Here is a 27,926-nt window from a genome sequence, read left to right as displayed (position 1 = left end):
AATGTGTATTATTTATTTAATTCAAAATGTACCCTTCTGAAGTGACAACCAGCCCTCCTCCCCAGGGACCCCTGTTTACTTATCTAGCTATATGTATGTATGAAAGATCACCTACTGAGTCATCCTGGTCCATGCTGAGCACTTTTCACTTATTTCCATACTTTGCTTGTAAGTTGTGATACTTGGTGTGGCTGTGGTTATGTTAGGATCTTGACACAGTGGGAAATTTGTGAGCAAAGTGAGACCTAATTTGAATCTAATATCTGAAAAAAGCATGCAAACCTGAATTCAGAAGTCTCCTGTAAGACAACCACTTAAGTGCAAGATGCTTCCTTCCTGCATACTTTGTGGCAGATGGGACAGAAGTTGTGCATGAACTAGTAGAGTAGCAATTGTCCTGGTGTCTGAACCTTCTCAGCACTGTCTGATGGTAGGCCTAGGAGGCTGTACAAACAGTGGATTACATTGCTGAATACTCTCAGGATTACTGGTGAGGGCCTCATGCTGGAGATATTTGCCTGTATCAGTATATTTTACACTTCTGTGCAGTGCCACCCTGTGTATTTGGTTGAGTTTATTGCTAAGTAACTTGAAACATCTTCTAATTTGATGTGAAATAAATGGTATTAAATGATATTGAGATGAAGAACTAGAATGTAATCCATGTTCATTTTATCAGTGAATTGTGCATGTGAATTCTATATCTAATATAGTGGAACAACACTAGAAACATTTGGCATGTGCTTTATGTTGGCTGAGGGGATGCATGGCTTTAATGCTAATTGGTGACAGTGGGTATGTCTGGTTGGCAAATGAGGGAGTTCCCTTTATAGACATGTTTTTCCAACATGCTGTGCTTTTCTTGCTGCATCTCATGCTTCATGCAATGATGTTTAGGAGGTTATTTGAATACAGGTAAGTGCTGATGGGCTGCAAGCTTAATTCATGTTGTCCCTGTTGTATTTGGGAATTTCCTCTTCTATCCTGTCTCTACTTCTGTTCCTGGGTATGTGATCACAGCAACAAATTTTAAGTTATCCTTTTTATCCCTCAAGTTTCTTACTAGTTATGTGACTTTTTTTTTTTTATCTTTTGTGTAATTTGGCAATATCTGAGTTCAGTTGTTGGCAAATGTATCAACACAACTTAGGATCTACAGACTATAATGTCTCCTATCACAGGGAAAAGCTGTGTTAAAAAGCTGATTCACGCCCGAACCTTTGGAGACTTGTGAAAGGCACAATTTTTGGCTGTGTGAGTAGAGCAAATTAAGTGGCTGAGATAAAGTCCTGTAGATGAAGAGCAAGGTGACTTCAAAGGTGTGTCAACCAGGTATGCACCCTGAAAGCATTGAATGGTTAAAAGAAACCAAACCAACTCTGCTCGTGGTAGGCTTTGCAGTGTGAAATAAAGCACATGACAGATTTCATCAGGGTTTGCTGTAGAACACTAGAAGGACAATGAAACACCAGTAATAATTAACATCTTCAAGGCTGAATTTCAATGTGAAGCATACACCATTAAAATGAATGAGTGCTTGAGGGAATGCCTAAGAGAAACCCCTGTTTGTCAAGCAAAGGTTCATTCTTACAGATATGCTATGTATCTCCTGGTAAGTAGATACTATATGGGTAGGGGAATCAATGCCCTGATAATAGTATGTGAAAGTGGTTTTAATTCTCATTTTTAAAAATAATTGACCAGTATTTGAATAAAGAACAAATTTAGTGAAGCATAACAAAAGAGGTGAGGTTTTTCCCCTCTCCTTAGTTAATTATTAAAGACTTCCCTAACAGTTCCCAACTCATCTCTTCTATTGGATGGAGGGAAATGAAGAAGGAATTTGAGTTGCATACCTGCAAGTTGCTGAGTACTGGAATATGAATCCCAATATTACCAGTTAGATTGTGCCTGGGCCAGTCTAACCCCCACTGCTGAGCCAAAGGCAGCTTCTGTGGTGCTTCACCCCAGAGACACCTTTAGCTTGCTGATGGTTTCAGCTGGGCACTAAACAAGTCCAGGCTTGTTAGGGACTCCGTTTACCTTAGGAAGAGGCTTCAGGCGAAGGTGAAGAGAAAAAAAGAGGGATTCTGCTGGAGGGTTATACGCAGTGGTTTATTCCATGGTTACAGAGGCCTGAATCTTGGGAAGACCTCCAACAGAATCGTGAGCACATGGCTGGACTCACCTTTTAAGCTCAGGGGGTGGGGAGGGGAGGGGACAGGTGAGCCACTAGCCAGGTGGGGGGGCAGGGTCTCAAGGGACGAGGGACACCTAGACAGGCCAATGACCTCTGGGCCTGAGGGGCATCCTTTGAATCTGACCAACCACACAATGCCTTTGCTGGAATGTTAAGCCTGATTGACAGGACTCACTCAGCAAGGGGGCGAGGGGAGAAGGGAAACCGGTATTGGCACACCTGGGAAGGAACCCGGGACCCGGAAGTCTAAAACAGGACATTACAACACACTACAACAGCTGAGTATATTGAATGGGGTGGGAGGTCACCTGGCTTTGTGTCCAGTTTCCAGTTAGTGGCAGGGAATTGTTTGTAGAAGTCAAGTACTTAGCCATGGCTCAAGCAAAGTGGGTTCTTCATTCAAAACCTGCATGTATTGTTTGCACTGAGAGAGTGGAAGTGGAGTCCCAAAATACCACACCTTCTCTATTGACACCATAAACTTTTGGACTTTCCACAGTTTAGAGGGGAGGATTTTTTCCAAAGCTTGGCATCTGGCTTCAACAGGAACTTTCTGCACCAACTTTCTTAGGTCAAAAGCACTCAGTAAAGCAGCTGTATCAGGACTCCTCTGTAGGCTCCCAAGCTTAGATCATCACAAGAATGATGACAGCTGCTTCCACAATATCCTTGTTTGAAATACACAGAGCTCCTTGCTATAAAGTTCCTGGGTCTTTTTTTCAATGTTAGCTGTAGGTGCTTCACTCTGGTGAGGGGAGACTGCTGTTTGCAGATGTATTTACAAGAATGACACAAGATGAGAGATACTTGATTAGTTTTAAAAATGGACAAATATACATACTTTGTGCATGAATAAATTAGCCACCAGAAGAGTTTTTGCAAAGAAGGAAGAAAAATAAAATAAATGAGTGTTAAACCTTTAAATACTTTAAAAAAAAAGTCTTAAAATATGGCTACCTACAGTAGTAAGAAGCAATGATCTACCATGAACTTGACTCCCTAGTCATGTCTTAATGCAGCCAGGCCCTGTGGCAGTCATAATTGCTTTAGTGCACTTGGGAAATAGATGGGTTTTGCTTGAAAGAAAACACTGAATTTTGGATCTCTACTGTTTTGTTACACAGTCTATATGCTTGAAGAGGGAAACACTATTAGATAGTGGTGGAACTTCAGTTCCAGACTCCAAAGACTGATTGAGATCTGTATGCCACAAAGTGCATAATACACAAATAAGTGATAACTGCACCTATTCTTGGGTCTTTCCCGTGATGGTGTGGGGGTTTTGTTTTAGTCTAGGTGGTGTTTTTTTGTTTTGTTTTTTAAGAATTTACCCATTTTTCTTATTCCAAAAGTCTAAAATATGACAAGATGATGGTACAAGTCGATGGTGATGTTGCTAATGACTTCCTTAGACCAAATCACAGATCCTCTTGGGGATCATGTGGACTGCAAAGGAGAATGTGGGCATGGACTAAAGCACATCCTGAAAATGTGAAAAAAATACATTAAAAAAATCTTGTTCAAGTTCTGACAGCAAACTTTCACTCTGAATCATTCCTATGATGTCAAACCACCCTCATTCCCTAATAAATCAGTTAAATGAACATTTGGCTGCATCTGTGGCTAAGCCCAGTTCAAGCTACTGGGTGTGGTTGAGCATTCCAGTGATATGCTGAGTTCTTTCTTGTGGCCTGGTCCAGTTACAGTTGGTCCCAATTCTCCTTACCCAGCAGCCTGATCCAAGGGCCATCACTGTAATAACAGTGCATTGTTTTTCCCACTAGGATGTGCCCATGAGACATTAGCTGCTGTGTAAAAGCATTATTCTGTTAAAATTGGTTGTTGAGTTGAACAAAGTAAACTGTAACATTAACCACTTTTTTCACAAGTGGGGAAAGTCTAAAAAAGCCATTGATTCAGTATTTTTGTTGAATCTAATTGAGGAGACATAAGCTAAAAGAAGACACTACTCTTTGATAGATCCTACTTCTGTGAAAGTGTTTTGGAGCAGGAGCCACCATCTCTTCCCGCCTTGAGGCTACTGAAATCAAAGCTTCTCTGCCTGGTGGCTGGGACTTCTACAAACAGATAATTAGCTTTTGAGTGTGTGTCTCTGTGTTACCTTGACCTTGAAGCTCTCTCTCCTATCACAGACTATGTAGTAGAAAAAAACTTGTTCTCTAAAGCTGGTGGCAGTTCTCACTATCTGTATGTAGCAGTAACAGAAAACTGCTTAGTGTCACTGTTGTGCCAAAATAAGGCCAGGCTAGAATGATAGAACATGGGAAAGGTCATACTTGTGAAACCATGGCAAATACTAGATAAAGTTTGTTGTGATTTATTGTTTTTCCATGGTTATTGTTCTTCTCTTTATTTTTTTGCTAGTAATTTAGACCAAGTGTGCCTTTAAGCATGGTACTGCAAATTGCTTTTGTTTTAAACAAAGCACTGCTGGTTACTATTGGTTGTGGGAGTGCATGGCTTTGAAACCATTTAGGCTTTTTACTTTACCAAAGTAAATTAATTTGAAAAAATCCAGGTGAAGACTTGCCCTGTATAAGATACAGGCAGCCTAATTATTCTTTTGTTTTGTTTTGTGGGTTTTTTTTGTTGTTGTTTGGTTGGGGTTTTTTTGTTTTTGTTTTTCTAGGTTGCAGTGGTAGGTGCCATTTGTTTCTTGTTGGGAGCTAGCAAGATGTCTTTTCCTATTTTCCTAACTTAGCAACTCCACTGCAAGTATTTTGTTCCTTCCACTGAAAACTTAGTTTTCTTCCATCGACATTTCAAATTCACAATTGCTTTTCACATTTAACTTGATTCCTGTGTAATCTCACTTGTGGGCTCTGGAAGCTGGGAGCACTTATGGGCCTACAGGCTGGAGTGAGAGGTGGTGGCAGGATCTGGCCTCCTTTTGCTGCAGGCTCTGTGGCTAGAGGAGACTATAGACTGCAGTGGGGTTGTCATTTATCAGCACAAAGCTAGAGCATCTAAGTTGACTGACTCATCCCCTTGCTTGTGACTCACTTTGTCTTCTCTTTCCTGAGTGGAAAAATAACTCCTTTGTTTCTAATAGGAATGCAAAGTGACAGTCAGACCATAGATACCACTTTGTATCAGATACACATTTAGGAGTATTTTCATTACAGGAGCCTTGGTATCCTAGGAAATGCATGCTCATATGGTTTGAAGTGAGGGCTGAGTCAAAATGTGAATTGTTTCAGCTGTTGGGACTGGGAAGGATGCCCTAGCACAGAAACTGAGTAGATTGTTCATGATTGCATTGGGTTCAGTGCAGAGCCAGAGAGTGAATACATCTCCCTTGATTCATCTCTGGTCCTGTATATCATCAGCCATTACACCTCTCGGTGTAATCAATCAAGTTCGTTGTTTCTCCTTTGCAGTATGTCAGTAGAAGTGGATTTCTCTTTCTGTATCTCTGATGGTCAGAAGAGCCTCTTCCTGTGTCAGTTCTTTTCTGCTTACTTAGTTGTTTTTGTTAAAGGACAAGACTTTTCTCATAGGAGCTCTTATACTAGTCCTCTACTTCATTTATCTAGATTGGTCTCCACTGGTTTTCCAGTGTAACATTGCAGCTGCAACCTCCTCTCCTCCATGCTCAAATGTATTCTCATGTAACATGTGCACCAAGGAGCTGATTCCCCAGTGTCTTACTGTGCATTTACACAGGAGACTCTAGTAGAGTTAATGAAGTCCAGTTTTGTGTCAAACCAAGTAATGCTGTCTTGTATCTTCATATAAGTTTTCTCTCCTGTTATTAAGTTCAATTTTCATGTGTATTTTTGTCTATTAAAGGAAACTTTCAGAACTGCACCACAACTGGCTCTCTCTGGAAGAGCTGCTGTAGTCCTTTTGCATTTGCCTCTAACATGAGCTCCCTGGCTCCTGTGCACAGGTGTGCTCCTGTGGGCACTTAGGTGGCCACCCTCTCTCCTGGAAAGGCCCCATGAGCCCATTGCAGCTGCTGAGTCCATAGCCTGGCTTGGGGTCTGAGAGGGTGGGATGGAAGCAGGCAGCTGACAGAAGCCACTACAATTACACATGCCAGTTAAAGTAGTTTAGCTTTTGAGCAGAAATAAATGAATAATTCTGTAGGAGGAGGGTGCTTAAGCGTTCAGTTCTTTCACAATAAATCTGTTTCTTTCAGACAGCTCTAAAATACAATCTGCTATTCCTGCTGAGTCTGCAGTCAGGTCTGCATATATTAGCCCCTCCCACTTTCAGCTTACTAAATTCTTTTTTCTTTAATACTTACATTGAGCCAACAGTGAATGACAGAAACTTACTCCACTGAAATTCTAAGGATGTGTATGCTTAAATGTGGAAAAGGTCACATTGACTGGCGCCTGACATGTTGATAGTAGCTTGGTAGGTCTGTGCCCTAGGCTCTCTGTGCATCACTGGGGTTTGTGGGTTGTGTGTGTGATGATGGATGTAAACATAATTTCTTAGGCTTCTGCTTGCTTGCTGTTGCTGTAATTCACGTTTTTCCTTGTGACTCTGGAATGGCATTGCTATGGCTGATCTTCTTTTTAAACTACTGGATACTGTTTCATACTAGAATTACCATGGGCAGGGCTGCAGGGTGGGTCTGGCTGGGGCTCAGGGAAGATGCAGCCACGTCTGGTTTCCCAGCTTGTGTCGCAGGGAAGGAGTAATGGTGTGGGCAGCTCTTTTCCACTCAGTTGTTTTATGCTGAGTCTTGTTTTTCATGGCAACTCATGAAATCATCATGGTAGTTTCACATCTGAGCAAAAGGAGTGTGAGGGAAACCTCATGTTGCATCTGTCTAGGGAGGTGTTTCATGAGGCAGAACAACATACCCTAAATACTTGACAGAAAAATAGAGAGTACTTTAAACAAGGATAAATAATAAAGGTGCTGTCCAGGCTCCCTTTAGCTAGTCAATACAACAGATCCAGACTTTTCTGTGAGGAATTGTATGAGGGTTGGATTCAGGTTGTGAAGAATGATGTGATCAGAAACTGAAACAAAAGTCTGTCTGAACCATAACAGTATTTTGTCAAGACACTTTTCCTGACCTGGCATTGCATTACAGGGCTTTAGCATTTAGACTGAACTGCCTGAAACTGTTCTTCATCTCCTTTGTAACCTGAACTTCTCCACACATACGTGACCTTCAGAAGTCCAAGTATATGTAGAATAAAGATAGATGACTTTCATTTGCAATAGCTTTTTTGTTTGCTTTGCCTAAATTGAATTGTCTTTAAATCAATAGCTGATTTATTTGAGGTTCACTCTGTGCTGTTGACTTATTGACACTTTTCTAAATGCACAATTTATTAAACATTAGATTAGTTCTCACACAATCTGATGGTTTAAGTTTTGAATTTTCTTGCATTAAAACTTCCTTTCTTTTCCAAAACTTTTTAGAAAGTTGCTAACAGCCTTCAGCCCACGAAATCTATATAAAGAAGTTTTTGTTGCCTCTGAATTTGTTAAACCTACATTAGTGTGAGATGTTACTTGTTTCTAAGACAGCTCTTGTAAATTTGGTTTAAAATGTTATTCAGAAACATAAGACAAGATACTCTCTTCAACTTGCAAAAAGACAATCCAAGACACTCATATCTTTTCTAGAGAATGATTGTCAGAGATTGCTTAGAGTTCATCTAAGGAACATTTCCCATGTAGCAAGTATGGAAATGTGATGTATGAAGGAAACATTTTTAAGGAGGATTTAGGCATTCATTCTTTATTGCAGGATTTCAGCCCCAGGAGCTCCCCCTCTTCCTTTTCTCTTCCTTCTCTCTTCCAAATGTTCAGATTTGATCTTGGTGGCTAAACAGGGACTAGGTCATTGAAAAAGTCCATAATTCATGGATGAGATTCTTTTGTAAATCTGTGTTCCTTAAGCGACTGCCCCAAATTCTGCTTCTTGACACTTTCCTTCTTCTAAATGAGCCTAGGGGATTTCAGAACATTTGGACATATTCCGATCTCTATAAGTGGCATTGCTGCTACTGCTACAAGCCTACTGTCTTGTTGCAATGAGCTGGGAGAGCTGAAGAGTAGCAAAGCAGCATGGTCCTTTCAGATAGCATCAGTGATAAAAAGTTGAGGATGATCCTTAGACATCTTGGCTCATGGGTGTGTGTTGTAACTATTGAGGAAAAGGATATGCTCGCCAGGTACTGAAAAAAAAAATTCTAATCACTGCATCTCTCTTGAAGACCCTCAGAGTATGAAAGTGTTGGCATATTTTGGGCAATCCTTTTCAGTCAGCCCCATGAGAGACCACGTGAACATGTCGGGTAGAAGCAGAAGACTAAATCCTAGTTAAGGCTAGGATAAATCTAGGATTTGCGTGTTATCTGTTTTTTGTGTGTGTATACTGGATTTTGTTCATCAGTTGCTGCTTAGCCCAAAAGGAGGCCAAAGTGCGTGCCTGCTGTTCTTTATTCTGCCTCCAGTGCAAATAATTCCATGATGACAACTGACAGAAGTGCCTCGGGATGCTGGTACACAATTTAATTTTTGTTTTTTCTGCTTATGGTGTAGATGGAGGAAGGGGGAAAACAATGTTACATTTAAGACCAAACCATGTTGCATCATTTCTTTCACAGAAGTGAGGCTTGTGACACTTTTTCGTGGTCCATGGAGCAGGAAGCCTAAGTTGCCTTCCGAATTTCTGGCTCTGCATGGCTGGTTCCTATGGCTCCCTGGCAGATGTGGCATGAGGAGCATCTGGGCTCTGCAGGGGCTCCTGCCACTCATCTGAGCTCATCTGCAGCCCCAGGGTGGTGGCAGCAGGCCTATCACTGAGAGCAGCTGCCTTGGGGAGGAGGGAAGCTGGAGGTGGAGGCAGGATTCAGTCATCTGCCAATAAGGTAGCTGCAAGATTTATCTGATGCTGCTGCAGTCTGAATCCCTGATCGCTGGGAGGAAGAGGAAGGGGGAAGGACTGTATTTAGTTTACCCAGCCTCAGGTGTGTAAGAGGAGGAAGCTGGAGGCAAGACAAATGAAAGGGCAGAATTTCTTCCTAAAATCTAACCTAAAATCACTCTCCTTCAGTTTAAAGCCATTGCCCCTTGTCCCATCACTACATGTCGTTGTAAAAGGATAAGATTCCTTTTACAGGTCCCCTTTAGGTACTGGAAAGTGCTGTAAGTTCTCTCTAGACCTTTCTGTTCTCCAGTATGAACAACTCAGCTTTCTCAGCCTGCCCTCATAGCAGAGGTGCTCTCGCCCTCTGATCACCTTTGTGGCCCTCTGGATTTGTTCCAGCAGGTCCACATCCTCCTTATTCTAGGGACCCCAGAGCTGGATGCAGCACCACAGGTGTGGTCTCACCAGAGCAGAGCAGAATGGCAGAGTCCCCTCTCTCACTCTGCCGCCCACACTGCATTTGGTGCACCCCAGGACACATTTGGCTTTCTGTCTGTAAGTGCCCATTGTAGCTCATTCGAGCTTCTCATTCACCAACACCCCCAAGTCCTCCTCAGAGCTGCTCTTGATCCATTTTCCAGCCAGCCTACATTTGTGCTTAGGACTCCCCTGACCTTTATGCTTTAATGACAATTATTTGTCATGCTTCTGGTTTTGAACTGCTACCGCACAGCACTGAGATCTCCTGCAAGGCTCAGATAGGGTATCTTAATTTCAAAAAAAAAAAATAAAATCTGCTGTACTGTGTATATTTAGAAGTAATCTAAGGAACTTGGAAAGCTGCTGATCTCTGTGAGGGTATTTTCTGTTTCAAAGAGATTGCTGCTACTTATGGCAAGACATCTGTCATCTGAGCAGCCCTGGAAGGCACTGAACAATAGACATGTTCTTTGGCAGGTTTTATAGTCACCAGCAACCAGTGGAAGGTCTCCACTCAATAGCAGTTATGCTGATGTGTGCAAGCAGGTGTGTACTTTAGTTGTCTGTCATATAGAGTCTAAGACCTTAACTTGTGCAGTTTCTAGCTCAGGACTACTATGTTTGTAGTCAAATCCTGATGCACCATTGGAGAGATAAGTTCTTTGTCCCTTCTGTTCAGATGAATAAAAACCTCTTGGAACAGTGAAGTGCACTCGCCTGACACAAGCAGCGTCATGGGGAAGCTTGCTGATGCAGCTGTGTATTTTGTGCTTGGAGCACCGTCTCTTAATGTCCTCCTTTCATCTTCCCTGTCAGCGTTCCCCCCATGCAGTGTTGAATTTCTGCTTTATAGTGAGTGCTAAGACATGTGGCCTTTCCTTGTGGGGAACACTGGTAGTCTCTCTCTCCTCTGCTGCTTACGTTCCCAAGAGTTCCGGGAACTAGATGACTTTGAGATTCTTATGTCATGTTCATTTCTGAGTTACAGCTAGGGCTATGTCTGCACAGAAATAATGTCTTATGCAGAAGAAGCTTATAGCTTAGAAGTTTGGGTTTTATATTCCAATGCCTATCTTCAGAGCCGGTAAGAACCAGCAATTTCTGTCCCATAGGAAACTTTGATCTTTGAGAGGAAAACCTTGAGACTGTGTCAATGCAAACAACAACTTAGAGACTTGGAGCACTGAATACTTTTTCCCTGTTGCTGCTGATTTCTTTGCAAGTATCCTCTGTGTGTCTGGAGGCTCTAAGACCTGGGGCTTTGAATCCAGGCTGGGTGTGCACAGGGCGGAAAGAACCATGTGTCATTTGAAGCCTGGTATCTGTGATTTTCTAATTCCCTGCACAGCAGATTTTATTGGGTTTTTGGAGAAGGAAAAGTCATGCGATAACATACCCAGCACTAAGAGGCAATAGGACTACCATGCCTAGAGTCTTTTCTAGAGAATGGTGAGGTCCCTGGAAAACACCATAGCTGAGTATATTCTTGTTTAGGAGCAAGGCATCCGAGGAGAGAGCCAGAAATAGGGATGAAACTTCAGTTAATTTGTCATTTGTGATCAGGCTTTCAATAACAAATCTGGCAAGAGCAGGCAAAATGCTGTACAGATGGTCTAAGGGAATGGACAAATAGAAGAAGTGAAAACGAAGATTAACTGGCAATTATTTTCTTGTGCCTGCAGTTTGGGAGAGTATCCTCTTTGAAAGTGGACTTGCTTCTGAGTGCATTTTCCTTAGAAAATGGAATATTTTACAACTCAAATCTGGTCTAGATAGTTTAGCCCCAAAATTTTAACATTCTTTTGAGATCATTCTTTTGAGATCATTAAAAAAAACCTTCCAGCCACATTTGAACAAATAGCTTTTCATTGAGTGCTCACCTTCATTTTAGTATAGGACTGAAACTAAAAGGTGCTTTTTCTCCCTGGTGATGTGGGTGCCAAAGAGAAAAAGAATTGCCCTGTGGACTAAATGTGGGGAAACAGGAGGAGATACTTTGATAGCTGTGTGTTTATTAATTCTCAACTCATGAGCAAGCTGCAGGAGTTCAGGTTACTGCTCATTTGTTTAGGAGCAGAATCTGCCCCTGTGAGTTCCTGTATAAATCTCCAGTAGTCCCAGTTGCCTTAACACTGAAACTGGTTTAGAAGTGCCTGTCCAAGAGCAGGTGTGGGATAAAGAATGCCTGTCTCAATTTCAGTAATGGTATGTCTTAATCCTTAGCAAAGCTAAGAATGAAAACATGGAAATTGAGTTTAAAAACATCAACACATCACTGTCACAAGAAACCCCCAGGCAAATAAAATTCTTTGCCTGTTAGCCTTATATACCTTTATTGCTTGTAGTGAGATGATTGGTATGACTGAAAATAAGCATCAATTTAAGTACTTGCAGAATTGGTACCTAGAAAAGGATGCAGCTTTCAGAAAACAAGAATATGAAGTTAAATTTGACTCCTTGTGTTCCCAGCCTCTGTTCTCTGTATCGTAATTTGCAGCAAGGCCTGCAAGATAGGGCCTGTCTTTGTCCTGAACAATAAACCGTTTTTGAACACTCTTCAGTGTCAGACATTAAAAAAAAAAAAGGAAGAAAAAGCCAAAAAGCTCTGCCCCATCCTGTCTAATATGCATAGAATTGAAGTTCCAAAGATAGTTTAAAGATGAAAAGTTAGTCTGTATAGGGTTTTACAATGTCTTTTTGTTCATTCAGTTTCCATGAACATTATGTAAACCTTTCTTGAAAAATACCCTGACCACACTGCTATTATTTTTTTTAATTCAGAAAGTTGTTCCAAACTGTTCAGGCCCAGATCCACATAAAATCATATTAAGTTAGGTACCTGCTGGCAAAGTAGTTCAGTGTGTGCTGGTGATAGGGCTTCCCTCCCCATCGCTGCTGGGGAGTTATTGCTGTCATTATCAGTAGGAGCAGCAGGGGCCCAATGGTCTTCAAAATTAGGCTGATTTTACTTTACAAAGTAAAAAAACATATGCTGGAAGTGCTAGCTGGTACTGAGGTTCTACAGTGTACAGTGGATATTTGTATGTATTGCACTGCAGTGATTTGACAGGCTTTTAAAGCATTCACATAGTTTTTACTGTTGTTGCTGTCACCATACAAAGCAGAGCTGGAGAGGATTTGTTCCTGCTGCAGTTACTGCTTGTATTTCTGCATGAGCTTTTACTGGATCTTTACCTGAGCCTGTAATGGGTGGGTAAAGACTGATAAGAAAGATGGGGACAAACTTTTTAGCAGGATCTGTAGTGATTGGACAAGGGGTTATGGTTTTAAACTCAAAGAAGTTTGATTTAGACTAGATGCAAGGAAGAGTTTTTTTGCAGTGTTTATGATGAAACACTGGGAAGGGTTGCCGAGAGAGATCCTGGATACCCCATCCCTGGAAACATTCATGTCAGATTGGACAGAGCTCTGAGAATCCCGATCTGGCTGAAGATGTCCTTTTTCACTGTAGAGAAGTTGGATTACGTAACCTTTAAAAGTCCCTTCCAAGCCCCAAACCATTTTATGATGTGACACTTGAGAACTATGCATTTGTCCACTTAGGCTCTTGTACTGATTTTAGTAGTGATGAAATACTTCTGTTCCTGTGCAAACATTTGTTTTGTTTCTGAGTTTTGTGGACCAGATTCATTGGCCAGGGAGGTATTTCACAGCCACTGATCAAAGCCTGGGCATGGACATGTCCTAACTCTTTTAAGTTTTTAAGAAATTAATTTTAATTTTTAAGAATTTTTTAATTTTTAAGAAATTAAACCATTTAATGTGAAGCGGCAAGAGTACTTGTGCTCAATGAAGGAAGATGGAAAAATCCACTTAGAACATTTGCTGCTCTGTGGATTATGCAGAAATTGTGGAATATCCTGGTCATACAGAGTCAAGGGATGGGCAGCCTTCCCTGGAAAGATATCAGACCATTGGAAGATCCTTTGAAGGAGACAGTTGGGAAGAAATGCAAACAGTGTGTGAAACTTCGTCTTGTGGGGGTTTTAGACATTTTGCCATCTGACAGAGATTGACTCTAAGTTAACGAACTTGGGGGAGGATTCCTGTGTGGGGCCAGTGCTGTATGGGCAGACAGGTTAGATGGTCACTGTGGTCCATGTCCCAGGTTATGTCTTATTTGTAGGAGAGCCGTCAGTCACTGGGAAAGCTTCTAACAATGCTTCTCAAGGCATGTACGCTGCCATCAGAAACCCTGGCATGTCCCCACTTACTGGCTGTAGCTGGCTGATGTTTATGCTTCTTTTATTTTGGGAGCCACCTCTCTTTGAAGGAGAGTGGGTTACTTTGTTGCTTCATATAGGTAATAAATAACTGCTGGTGATGAAATGATTGCTTTGTTGTAACTGTCATTATCAGAAAACTGGTCACAAAAAAGTAATCTACTCTTTCATATTTTACTAGTTAACTAATTAAATTAAATTTTATACTTATTGATTAACTGTGTTACTTTCATCCTGACACTGTCTTTTTAAACAAAACAAAAAATTCTTTCTTGTCTGGAGTAAAATTTTCAAAACTAGATAGCAATATTGATGCTCAAAGCATGGGAAAGTGGAGAGCTTATATGAAATGTTCTTTCATTGGCTTTGCTTCACACATCAAAGCAATTCATCCTAAAAAAAAAGGAAAAATATAATTAGGAAAGCATGCAAAGTACAAGAGAAACATTGTTTAATTAAGAACAAGATTTTCATACCACTCTATATGGGGAATTAACTGCAGAGAATTTAGGAAAACATTTTTTATAATGAGAACTTAAACTAAACACACTGACTTCTTAAAAAAAAAAGAAGGCAATGGATTTTAGGGTAAATAACTGCTTCCACAAGGGGAATATCTCTGTTCCTAGGGGGACTTTTTGCTTCCTATGATTCCATGTTAGTCACCAAAACTCAATCAAGAGGGGAAAAAAGGATATCTTTAACAGTGAATGCAGTGAAGCAGTGGGACTGATTATCATCGATGTGATAAATCCTCATTTGCCCACAGTGTTTACTTAAATTGGATGGGATTCTATATAATGCGATCCATGTTAGATTAAGGTTGTTGAACAAAGAGCTGTAGTGAAAGTGGAGGTTTGATTTATGCAGAAGATCAAATCCAATAACCATTTTACTTTTGCTGGAAACAGAGATCTGTCAAAAACTGGGCAAAGGCTGTAGCCTACGTTGGTTTCTTGATTGAAGCTTCCGGGGACTATGTAAGGCCTCTGTGATTTTGTTCTATTTTTGTTCCATAGCTGAGAGCCTAATGTGATTTTATGGGTTTGCAAATCGTGTTTCTGGCTACTTCTGTTATATTTGACATTAAAGGAGAAAGACTCTGAATTGTCTGTTTGAAGTGTTTTCAGCTATGAGATCACTGTAAAGCTGAGAGCAACCAAGTTATTATTCATTAAAATCACATGGAAAAACTTGCGGCATCTGTGGGGCGGGTTGTGGTCAGAGTCAGATATGGAGAATTCATTAGTACCACATCTTTTAAATTTCTGCTGCATTTCCAGGAGTCTCAGTATTAATTAGCAAGTGTCTTGGGAGGCTTGTATCACAAGGCTGGAGGATGAGTGACCTTGTCACTGTGGTTTTGATGTGAAGGGGAGCTGCAGTTCTGCTGTGTGTTCCTTAATGAGAGCTTGGTTGCCCAGGTCCTCAAAGTTGAGCACCCATTCCTCAAAATCAGTGAGTGACAGCTGCCACTCTACCTTGGAAAGGCACCACTTTCATCTCTCCCTCCATCAGCTGCTTTCTGTGGAGTGGCAGATGAGACATGCATCAGAACTGCCCTGCAGGACACAGAGAGTATGTGCTGGGGTGCTTTCCTGAGAGGTCCTGCCTTACTGGGGGATGTTCTGCAGCAAAAGCAGGTCTCCCTGGTTCTGTGCTGGAGCTTCTGGGTGAAGTTACTCTATACAAAATTATCTGGAAATCAGTCTCCTGCACTGCCACAATCAGTGCAGAATTTGCCTTTGCAAGATTAAACTCTGATGTTGTGCTACCCATCCAAACAAGCACACTATAAAATCAGAGAGCAAAGTGCGCTGTCCTTTGACACTGCTTGGATGATTTATACTATCAGTTTTATGGAACTGCACTAATTCTTCTTATAAACAGGGTAAGGTAATTGTCATGTAAATTTTAGGAATAAATAAGTGTTCTGTGAAGTTGGAATGATTTTGATTCCCCGTGGCAGATAAAGTAGTTTTGTGTGGGACATTAATATTTATTGGGATTGGTAGTGATAGAATTGATTTTGGTGACTAATCTTTGTAGCTTTGTAACAATTACAGGTATAATTTGCTAGCTGTGTAAATACATGATATCAGTGTATACACAAAATGATAGCCCAATTACATAAAAATATCCAACTGTTCTTAGGCTTTACTGTTTATTCAGTGCACAGTTCTATCCATTTTGCTGTTGCAGAGGAGTTACCAAAATGGCCCTATCTTATTCCAGTGGAAGCTATTAGAAAAAATGCGTGTGAACTTTAACAGCAGCAAAATCTGTTCCACTGCTAACACTTTGAAGTAACCTTTCTCAGGATAATGTACTATGTCTGTCCTGACATGTAATAGTACTTTGGTCTCACCTTTTGAATCCACTATTTGTAAAATAACCAAAACCAAAACAAAAAAATATGTGCCTGAAATTTTGAATTTAATTGTTTAAATGGTTGTATTTTTTTGGATAATAGTACCATGAAGATGGAGGAAAAAATAAAAAATGACAGCCTTTAAATACATTCTTTTGTAACAAAGATACGTATTTCTGATCATCCACATACTTAAAAGTTTAGTACGTCTAGTATCTTGGGCTTGTTGATGTGTAGGATCTGCAGTATATACAGCCAGTGAACTTCAGGTTCAGAAACTTTTATCAGTTTAAGTCTATTGTATATTTCTTCCATGTGTTGATGTTTTAGCTTTTAATTAGTCTAAATTAAGATCATGCAACTGACTTATGGTCCATATTGCATCCACTTTATTTAAAATATTTAACCTCAGACACCTCTTCATAATGTATCTATTAGCTTTTTCATAAAGGTGGGTTTTTAGTGACTTCAGTATGTGAGCCCTCTTGAAAAATAACTGGAGATATTCTTCTGAGCCCTCTAGACCTTTTCAAAACTCAGCCAGATTATCATAAATGTCATAAACAGACATGGTGTATTGAGTAGCTCTCATGTTCACAGAGACTGCAGAGCTGCTCAGAAGAAAAGGTCCCCTTAAGAATATTTATTCTGGTGCAGTAGCCAGATCTTAAGGAGAATAATTTTGAAATCAAGTTCACCCTACAGAGTTTTTCTGTGGTTTTAACCAAAATCTGCACTTTGTTGTTCCATTATGCAATATTTTCAGTCCAGAAAGACAAGATTGATTGTTGCTGTGTGCAGGAGGCATTTCTGGGCTGCTGAACCAAAAGCAGAATCTATGTAACATACTTCACCCTGTTCTTCTGTGTCCTCTTGTTTTCCATAGCTCAATTTTTGGCAGCTGCAGCTGCAATAGAAATCTTCCTTTTTTCTTTTCCCTATTGCACTTCAGCTCTTAGGGGCAATGGGTGTGCAGAATTTTGGCTGAGGGATGTGTTGAAAGAGCAGTCATTTTGCAGAGTCAGGGAAATGTGAAATGAATTTGCAGCCTAAGAGGTCTTTTTTTTTTTTCTTTTGTTTACATTTTTTCCTTCTCTTTGTGCACTGTATAATAAAATACTGCCTGGAGAACAGGAGGCTTGGAGGGTAAATTGGCGGAGATGAAAACTGGATTGTAAAAACTGTGATTTTGTTTTTCTTCAACCTTATCTTGACAGGGTGGTTTCTGAGTATTAAGTTTCCAAAGATTGCATATGGAGTTGTACATATGTTCTCCATTAACTGGCAAGGTAGAGCTTTTCCAGCTGAGTCCTGTGCAATCTGCCATGGGTTTTGTTGGATTTGGAGGTGCCAGGAACTGTGTAACAGATTCTTGAGTGCTGCCTGCTGGCAGCTTTGTCCGCTGGCTAGTTACAGATGTACAGATGGAGAACAGAGGCCAGAACCACAGAAGGAAGGCCCCTGGATGGCTCAAGTCTGATCTTGGCCTGCACATCCCACATCTGCAGTAGGGAGCTGCAGTGTGGAAGGAGCAGCCAGGGAGGGCAATGGCCTTGCCATGGGCATCTCTGCTTGTGGCTGCCCCTTTCTTGCCAGCCTGCCAGGGCTCACATGGGGAAGACACCAAGTGGGAACTGGGGCTGGATGATGTTCCACAATGTTCAATGGCAATGTTTGCAGTTAAAACTGTTTTGCTCTTCTTTCTACTGTAAGTTTTCTGTTCTTTGAAAACAAAGCCAAGGTACTGTTTTAAGGATCCAGATTACATCATTGAAAGTCCAATGCTTCATAACCCTGTTCTCTTTTATACTTCAGTACCCTGTTCAGATTATACCTCTTAAAAGTGTTTGATCAAGGGAAATGTTGAGTTAGAAGGGACCCATCAGGATCATTTGAGTCCAATGATCCTCCAGACCCTGCACACAACACCCACCTCACAAGTCACACTATGTGCCTGAGAGTGTTGTCAAAATGCCTCTTGAACTCAGACAGGCTTGGTGATGTGACCACTTCTCTGGGAAGCCTATACCACCCTCTGAGTGAAAAACCTTTTCCCTTTGATTTCACCCCCTGCATGGTAAAGTCACATAGCCACAAAACATCTTGAATTTAAAGCCCACCAAATGAAGCAGGGCTCCAACAGGGCGTCTATCCTGGCTGTGACCCCTCCCAGCTTTCTGGTGAAGCTCAGCCTACTCACTGGCAGGGTGGGATGAGAGCCAGGAAAGGCCTTGACTCTCTATAAGCACTGCTCATCAGTAAGGAAAACATCCTAGTGTTACTTAACAGTGTTTTCAATAAAATTCAAAGCATAGCCATTGTGAAGAAAATAAACTGTTCTAGTGGAAACCAGTGCAGTGTGGCTGGGGATGCAGTCTGAGCCAAGCATGGGTGTGAAGGACATGGCCTGGCTCAGTGCTGCTATTGCCTGCCTTGTTGCAGCTGCTCTGCCCCAACTGGAGCAGCTCATGGGTCAGTCTTACCTTTTAAAGACAGATTTGTGCTTTTGTTCCAGATGTAGACCACTCGGAAAGGACTATCCACGAAGTTTTGCTGGTGATGAAATCCTCTAAAATTGCTTCAACTTGCTTTTACAAAAAAATCTGATATTTTATCTCCTTTTGTGTTGACATGCTGTTGAGTGCAGATACAGGTGCATTAAAACTCAGAATTTTTATGAACATTTATGTTATTGAGGCCTCTTAGCATAGAATCCCTTCAGTAGTTGTAGGGCTTGTATAAAACCACAGCATAAATTTAAAGAAATGCCAGGGAGGCATCATCTTTGACAGCCACTCAAGAGTTTAATGCTGTGTGTTTTGCTGCTTGTCCAAGTGAGCAAATCCAAGTGTCACTGGGCCCTGTAAGTGCAAAGATAGTTGCAGGGTTTCTCTGGAAATTACAGTTTTTCTTTCAAACATTCTAGTGAGATGCTGGTGGAACCAAAGGAGCTGTTTGGGAGGTTGTAAAGAGAGAATGGTCTCAGAAAGCCAGTGAGGATAAATTGGATCAAAGGCATACATACTAGAGATCTATCTCTGTGTATATAGTTCATGTCAGTCTCGTGGAGAAAACTACAGATTCCTGTAGTGCCTGATCACTTATAGGTAACAGTTCAGGTATCTTTTTATAGGTTGTTTACTCACCATGATCTTGAGAGCAGAATTCCTTGGGGCTCCTTGCTGATGTGAGTCTTCCTTTCCTTGTTTCTCAGAGACTAGTGGGAGATAAGCATTTTCCTTCAAACTAGTTTGTTTTCCTTCCTAGTGCTGTCCTATTGTCCTTTCTTTTCTTGTTGAACACTCCAGCAAGACATTGTAAATGCCATAGAGCTTAGGGTGTCCTCTGTCACCCTTATATTGGATATTTATCCACTGCTACTCTGTCTTTCACCCAAGGTACTGCAGGGGAGAGTGGCTAAGGAAAGGAGTGAATAACTCATGTATAAGATTCAAAACAATTCTTAATAGAAATATAGGAGAGAAAAGCACAGAGAAAAGTGATGTGAACATTTTTTAATAATTCCTGCATTTCTAGAAAGAGGGATGGAAAACTTCTGAAAAAACTAATGCAGAGAAACTAGAAGGACTTGTCACAGAAAAATGGCTGTGATAATAAAGACCCTTGTTATTATTGGAAGAAGAAAGAGAAGAATCTATTCACAATTTTGTTTCATGTTATGTTTGTTTACATAATACTCCTAATGTAAAAAAAAACACGGGCATATTTAAGACCATAAAACATGTACATTTTGAACAAAACCAAGACAACACACAACAGAACACTACTGGAATATGTTGAATAAGCTTTCAGTTATCTGGAGTGGGTCTTGTGAATGTTTATCAGCTTCCTTATTTTTGTGGTGTTGAGGAAATCCATAAATCAAATATTTTTATTTACATAGCTAATTCTGTGATGTCCTATGGAAACATCCTTTGTAGATTTACCAGTCCTTTTCAGCTGTAAAAAATCCTGCTCTGTGCCCCAGTTAGGAGCTATAAGAAGCCTCTTTTTAGACAACTGCTGGGTAACTTTCCTCCCTGACAAAGGCAGCAGCAGAAAAAACTTCTTTCAAGAGTACAGATTAATTATAAATTTTAGGAAGTGTCTTTTCTTTCTAGAAAAATGTAGTTTGTACTTGAGAAAGCAGAAGTGTGCCAGTTGTTGATTTGCTGTCTTCATGCTAAGCTGCAAGGTAACTGTGAAGGAATTTTTGGGGGAATCTAAATCTCTTTTGCAATCTGTGTTTGGCAGGATAATTCTTTATGTAGCATATAGCACATGTGCTATATGCCTCTGCTGCATTTTATGAAGTCATGGCTCTGAACCTACCTGAGAGACCAGTCATACTTGCCAAGCTGCAAAATGCGTGACAGATGAATGACTAAAAAAAGCCTGAGCAGCACCACCCATTGTCTGAGAAACAGAGCTGAAGCAATCAGGTGAGCACATACGGGGAAGCTTTCTTATCCAGGGGGTGCTTTGCCAGGGCAGCAATAGCTGGTGAGGATGGAGATGTTTTATTTATATTTGAGGAAAAGAGGATTATGTATCTGTCAGCTATGCAGTGCAAACATGCCACCAGTTGCCATCATTCAACATCCTAGAAAGGCGCTATATGTGATAAATGATGTCAAAGGAGGCTTTCTTGCTCTGGGGGAAGTGGCATCCACAATGTGTTAACCAATCTTTTTCTGACACTATCCAGAGAAGACATTTAAAAGGCCAGATGAAGGGTGACTTCCTTCTTTTTTTTTGGAAAAAAAAAAATCACCTAGCAATTGTCATCTTCACGGACTGAATTTTTTATAACTGCTTTGATCTGTCAAAAATGACCCTCTCTCCCAAAACAAGTCGTAAGAGTAAAAGGCACCAGGCACTTTGGCAAAAGGTACCCTCAAGTACCTTTGTGAATGGAAACTAGCCCTGTACATGCTTTAGCCATGTACTGTAGCCATGTACATGCTTTAACAAGGCAAAGCAGTTCAGTTATAGAAAACCAGCCATTGACTTTTCTGCCTTTTCTAACTAATAGTTTCAGGATATCTTGTTTTATGTCTCATCTTTCACCTCAAGTACTTTAGCTAAGGGGAAGAAAAATCTTATTTTTCTTTTATTTGAACTGTCTGGAGTTATTGACTCTTAAAATTTTATTCATCCAGTATCAAACCACAGTAAAAGGCCAGAACAAAATGACTTTAGTAGTCCAGCCCTCATGTTGTAGAAAAATATCAAAGTCACAGAAAGGAGGGTATTCTAGCTATCTGTGTTGTCCTCATATCCCTGGAGCCTCTGTTGCAGCACTTCACAGCTGCAAAGAGCTGTGTTTGGAAAGTTTGTAAATTGCCGATTTTTGCAGAGAAGTAGCAAATCCCTCAAGTGAAAGTATGTTCAACCTCCTTTCTAAGTGATTTTTTTCAAAATAATTATAATTCATCTAATTAACTAGCATATTCTTTTTATGCTTCTGGGTCAGCAAGTGCAGTGTCCAAATTGGCAAGCATGTGGGAATGAAGTAGTTTTCAGTATTTCACCCAGAAGATAAAGTCAGACTCAGAGTGTCATTGGGAAAGCTTGCTAAGGTGGACTCTATTTCATGGACCACACAACAATTTATTTCCTTACACTTTTCCTTAAACCCCCATATTAAAATCTCTGCTGCAGAAACACACTAAGCACAGTAAACAGTAATTACTCCTGCTTCCTTTCACCCCAAAAGTAAGGTTAACTGAGCCTGGTAAGTTGCTTGAACCAGATGGTGAAGGTTAAATTGCAGAAGCATGTACAAAGTGATGAGAAAATATTTTTGAGAAATTAAATCCTGTGTAATGTCTTCCTTTTCTGTGAGCAAACAGTGGTTGTGTGTCCTGCAGCTGTACTTTCAAATCATGTCTGTAGCTTGGTGTTAACTATTTCCTCAAAGCTGGAGTATCCCTCATTTTGAGAGCAAAGCAAATTTGAAATAAAAGTAGTTGAATGTGTGCACATTAACACCTGTGTTAATCCTCCCATTTAGCAGGCCCTCTGTGATGCTTAATTCTCTTAGAAAAGACAAATCCACACAAAAGCAACCTAAAAAGTGATTAGTCTGTCTTTACTTGTCATTTGATTAGTTCTGTAATAAATACTTACATTTTTCTCCAATGCATTCATACCATCTTTACATTGCATTACGTGATGAGACAATATTTCATTTTAAGCACAACATGAAGTTAATGAAGTTTACATCATTGTCAGAAAGCTGTCAGGGAATCAGTGTTTGTATTTTAGCCAGTGTAATGAATTGGTATCTTGTGGAACTGCTTGGTTTCTAACAGTTTGCTGGAGTTTAAGCAGCTCTTTAAGATGGAGGGACATGGTTAACAGTCCTTTAAAACACAAGCACGGGAAACTGAGTGGAAGTTTTTATTTGTTATTATTTATCATTGCAAGATGTGTATTTTTTAAATGGATGCGTTGTGTGTTCTGAAAATGGTGATTTTTCCCGAGGATGTATACCACCTCCCCTCCTCTTCCTCTGTGTGTGGAAATGCTTGATGGGTATTTCAAAGAGCTCCACCCAAAAGCACAACAATGTCAATTAGTAATTTAAGTAGAACAGAGAGGCTATGCCGTGGTGGCATTCAGGATGGACTTTAATCTGTTAATAGAGTCCCTTGCTGTCATTCCAGCCGGTGAGCTGACCATCAGTGTTTACCCTGCTCTGTCTTGGTGGAAGCATCATGCTGAGCGCCTGCAGAGATCAGGCAGGGACTGGCAGTGCTCCCTCTCCTCTGCACTGAATGGCCAGAGGCTACAGGGGGGAAAAGCGGGTCCTGTCATAGGTGCAGTGCAAGGCCTCCAGATATGTGCTTTCTGCTTTTTGGCTGACAAGTTTCATGTATATGGAAAGAGGGTTCCCAAAAACTATGGGACAAGGCAGAAGTGCTGAACCACACCAGCTGGAGATTTTTTGGTTTCCATACAGAAGCCCTTTGCCTCCCTTCCATGTGTTGTTCATGTTGGATGATGAGGTTTGTGTTGGAAAGGTCAGAAGTACAAAAGAGCTTCATTGGAGAAAGACGAAAAGAGGGAAAGAACTGAACTATGGTGCCAGCTGTGGAAGCTGTTAAGGAAAGGCAGTTCAGCTTCTCAATTGTGATGAGGGAGAGGGAATGCTCTGTGTCCAGTGAGGCTTGAAAACCTGTTATTGTGATTTTCTTATGAAAACTACATCAGAAATAGTCTTGATGTGGCCTAATTCTGGGTGTGGCTAGATAGGATTTATTAAGAGTCTGCATCTATTATCATTGGCAGTTGAGGGAAAGAAAACAGTTTTCACTGTAATTCTGCCATCAATGCTGGAAAAGCAATTTCCATTTTAATGAGTGTCCAAGCATGAAAAAATGAAGCTGTTTCCTTACTTATCATGTTGTCTCTCATTGGTAAAATACTGTCATATTTTCAAAATAAGGTTTCTTCGAGCATGCTGGTCAGAGCAAGGCTGCACCCCAGCCATGTGCTAATGCCTAAGCTGTGCTCAGGTTCAGCAAGGGTTCCTTTCATCTGCAAAGAATAACCTGAGAAAGTTAACATAATGGTAATTAAACCTGACCTGGAGGCTATAACTAACTTGAATTTTCAAAATTGAAGCCTTCCCTTTAAAAGCAGCTGTTCTGGAAAATAAGTAGTTATATAAAATGAAGCTCTACAAAATAAGATGAAAGAGGCAATTTAGCTAGAAACTAGGAAGTAGAATTGTGATAGGCAAAATAGAGAATCAATGTGAGCACAGAGTGTGTTCTTGAATTGTTAAGTAACATTATTGGAGGTGGGCAGTCTGGGACCAGGGCTGGCACAGCCTCATTTGAGAGAGATCTGGGAAGATCTCTTTGAAAGAGACTTGAATAAATGAATATATGAGCAAGAATTTGTAATGAGTTAGTGTGTGCAAGTTTTTTTTATCCTAGGAAGACAAAAGATCTCTTGATTAAAAGGAGAAAAAATTCCATTCTTTGATCAGACCAGGTATGGTCTTGGTTTTGTCAAAGTGAAATTAAATTGTCTAAAAGAAATTGTCTGAAGTTAAAGTGCAAGAGAAATGGTCTACTATTTCTTCTCACAGTGACTTCCCTTGTCAAGTATGTAAAGCTTAGATTGGTTCTGGTAATAATGCATTCGCCACTGGAAGACCATGGTTGGTGTTAGGACATAATTTTTGCTTTTGTGTTCAGCCAAGCACCAGATCTTTAATTGGATACTTTCTGTAGAATCATAAATGGGGCCACAGCAAGCTGTGAGATGCTTAGATGTATTAATTATCTTCTATGGCAAATTTTATATTCCTATTTCAAGCTTTGCCCTTGCTATGTATTCTTGTGTAGGTTTCCAACCCTGAATTATGGTGTGGAGATTGTATGAGACTGCATCTTCCACTTGATTTTTTCCTTCTCAGAAAGTTTTTTTTTTCCAAAGGTCATTTCAATTGCTATAGCTTTCTCCTTTATTTATCCTTTTTAGCCTCTGCTCTGCTCTATGCTGTCGGATTTCCCAGACTGCTTCTTGCTTTGTACTCTGGCAGCATTGCTCTGCCTGTATCTGCTGCCTGTCTTCTTTTCATCAGTGAGTCTAGCCTGTGCTTCCTCCAGAGTTTTGTCCCAACCTGTCTTGTCATTCCTCTTTAATGACAGCTGCTTTTTTTCATGTTTCTTTTTACTTCTGGCTCCATTCAGTGCTTGTGATTCAACTAATCTGAGACCACTTGCCTTTTCTTTGATCCCTGTGTGTTCCCGAGAAGGGTCCTTCCCTACCTTTGGTGTGTGGGATGTCATGTCCTTCATTTTGCTGCCTAAAAGCTTCTTCACCGGTTACCACAGTCCTAGCTCCCAGCTGTAGTTGTAGCTTGATGCATCAGCCAGCTGGGTTTCCTCTCTCCTCTTTTCCCTGCTTACCTTTGACCTTCCTTAGTTTTGGCAGTGTTAAGTCAAGAAAGGGATCTCTTGTGTCTCCTCTGTCTTTATCACAGATTTCTTCAAAGTAGTTGAGGTTGGAGTCCAGATTTGCAAACTGCAGTATTTTAAATCACAATTGTTGATTTTTAAAAAAATCAAACTACTATAGCGACTATTTCTTCTGTTAGTACTGTGCTAGTTCCTTCGCATCTTTTATGATGCAGTTTTTGATGTTACTTCTACTTCTTATATTTGGTTCGTATGCTAAGGCCAGACTGCTATATCTTTCCATTTCACGGCTTCTGCTATTTCAGTGTCAGGTTTTAACAAGGAAAAGTAAATTAGAAAAAAATCAAATATTTTAATCCAGGTAGGTTTTTTTGTGTACGTTTAGAAGATTGTTATGTAATTGTAAAGTTCCAGTTTTTTGTGCTGTCACTTATTTTTTTATTACATAGAGAAAGAAATGACAGTATTTGACTAGTTTTGTCCTGAATCAGGAGAGGAGACAGAGCTCCACCCACTGAACGTGTTTTTACTATATCCTGGTTTAAACTGTAGTCAGTTCCAGTTTAGACCTTCTGCATGTCCCAGTTGGGTTGCTTAGGCTACAGGAGAGTATCCTTCTAAACAAAATAAATTAATAGTTTTCACTTTTTTTAGCCTAAATTAGAGAGGAATTAGTCCAAGATTCAGATTTGCTTTTGAACTGTAAGGATACCTTTAATAATTTCTACATAAATATGGTTGTTCGGTATGGCCTCTGTCTAGTTTGGTTTTGACAGTACACGTGGTCAATGTGGCCTATATTAAATACAACCAGAGGGACATCACTCCCTTTTTTTGAGACTTGGATCAAGAGTCTGTGTGGGAAAAAGCCCAAACCCTGCCCTGTTACGATGGAGGCGCAGCTACCTTGTGGCTCAGTCTCCAGTTTGATGGCCAGAGCCGGCTGTGATGTGGATTGCTGGCTCCAGATCCTTCCCTGTTCACCCCAAAAACACAAGTCAGGGTGTTTCTGCAGAGGTTTCTGTGCTGGCAGCTTCCCTGTGCTGTCCAAATACTGTTCTACCACACTCCACTCCTTGCTCCATGGATTTGCTTGCTCTGGTGTTTTCCTGGAACAGCTGCAAGGTCTCCCTTAGCACAGAGGGTTTTGTGTTTGCTTTCAGCAGTTGCTTGTACATGTGCAGCCCTATTGATTTACACTTGCTTGTGATGCTCTGTCCTTTTAAAAAATATGATTTATATGATCCATGTGTGGCTGAGTTATTTAGGGAAGCTGTAGTTAGACATTTTACAACACATTCCTATGAGGCTTTAATTCTGTCAGGTTTTCAGTGCTATTTGGGCATCTTTGTGCTATTTTCAGTGGCTTCTCATTTACTATGGGGATCCTATTTTGAAAATAACCAGATGTTTCAGCAGTTTGTGGGATTAAAAAAAAAATAGTATTATCTTTTGTTGTATCGTACTTCTTCCCTGCAATTGTGGTTTCATAGTCTTTCAAATAAATTATATATGGACATATATAAGCTATGTTTTTAGAAAAGGACATATTTTGTGTGCTGTCTGTAGTACATTTTTATCCTCTATTAGTAATAATGAGTCAGTAACAATTTTGATGGAATCTGTGTGACTAATATTTAACTTCAAATGGCTCAATATTTTTTGTTTTGTTTTAAATATTTTGCTTTTATATGATGACTGTTGTATTTTTTCTGGTTTTGCTTTGTCCAGAAAACTTAAGCTCAATGACTGCTTGCTTCCAGTAATGAAAGATAACTGTAGGAGTGGAGGCAGCAGGCAGTTATTTTAAGCAGCATGTAGTTCTTTCTGTTAGGTTTGAGCACATTTTTGCCTGGGCGAGTAGAAATCTAAGTCAGTACTTTCAGTTTTGTTAGTGGCAGGCACTGGGTTTTCAAATGGGAATCAAAATTTAGGGTGTTACTGTTTTATTTGTAATTGTTAAGACTTTAGGTCCAAAATCTCAACTGCTTTAGATTAGTGTAGTGTTGTCAAAGTCACTGAATTTGCTGAGGTTTGTTTCAGATGTACTTGTGCCTCTATGTCTTTTGATAGTGCTGTAAATCACTAAAAGAATAAGGGAATATTTTTGTCCTTTTTTTTTTTTTTAAATCACAGTCACCATCACTTTTTTTTCCCTCCATTTGAAGGGAAAGTCCTATTTTGGACTTTGCACGTTGAGTGATCTCAGAGGATTCCTCACTTCCTCATGCAGAGACTTTAATTGTCCTGCAAGGGTGATATTTCATTGCTCTGTTTAATGAGTTATTCAGGAGAGACTCAGCAAAGGAGATGGTGGAAGAGTGGAGCACTTGCACAGATTAATTGCTCAAGCTCTGCTCAATAAGGGTTAATTACATAAGCCTTTTTTATCCATCAGCTTGCTGATCCCAGTTTTTCTCTCCTAAGCTCACGGGACAATGTGTAACTTAGACTGAAATTCAGTGAGAAGGGCAAAGGAGTGGAAACCCACCAGGACTTACTACTTGTGCTAAGCTTATGTGTTGGTGGGGGCTGTAAAAGACATGAATTGCAGCAAGTTTAGTGGTAATTTCCATGGCAGGCTTATGCAGTGGATAATGTAACAAACACTACCCTGATAAATACTGCTCATTGTGATAATGCTTTGATATCTGTGTTTTATCAGTGTGATATCAATCTCTTTATCTGTATCTCTGATACACGAGTCTGTGGAGTGGACAAGAGGATTAATAGTCAGTGGATGTTTAATTGAAACTCTTGGAAAGAGTTGTTTTACCAGGCTTATTGTTTTAAAACTGGTCCTCTGAGGAGTTCTATCCATGTG

The 27,926-nt window shown here is 40.3% G+C and overlaps 1 protein-coding gene across 3 annotated transcripts in view; it reads left to right on the top strand.

Annotated features, from left to right (window-relative positions):
* The window catches only part of CHST11 (carbohydrate sulfotransferase 11), a 162,221-nt gene that overhangs the window by 19,521 nt on the left and 114,774 nt on the right, over window positions 1-27,926 (top strand). The window contains exon 1 of one of the 3 annotated variants that reach the window (XM_064702555.1): window positions 20,535-20,605. The exons of the other annotated variants lie outside the window; for them this stretch is intronic. The gene's annotated coding sequence lies outside the window, so the exon portion shown is untranslated. Of the gene's footprint in view, window positions 1-20,534; window positions 20,606-27,926 lie in introns of those variants that run through there. 3 annotated transcript variants of the gene reach the window in all.

This window comes from Zonotrichia leucophrys, chromosome 1A, assembly GCF_028769735.1.
Source record: "Zonotrichia leucophrys gambelii isolate GWCS_2022_RI chromosome 1A, RI_Zleu_2.0, whole genome shotgun sequence".
Lineage (NCBI taxonomy): Eukaryota > Metazoa > Chordata > Aves > Passeriformes > Passerellidae > Zonotrichia > Zonotrichia leucophrys.
This window is presented reverse-complemented; position numbering and strand designations above follow the sequence as displayed.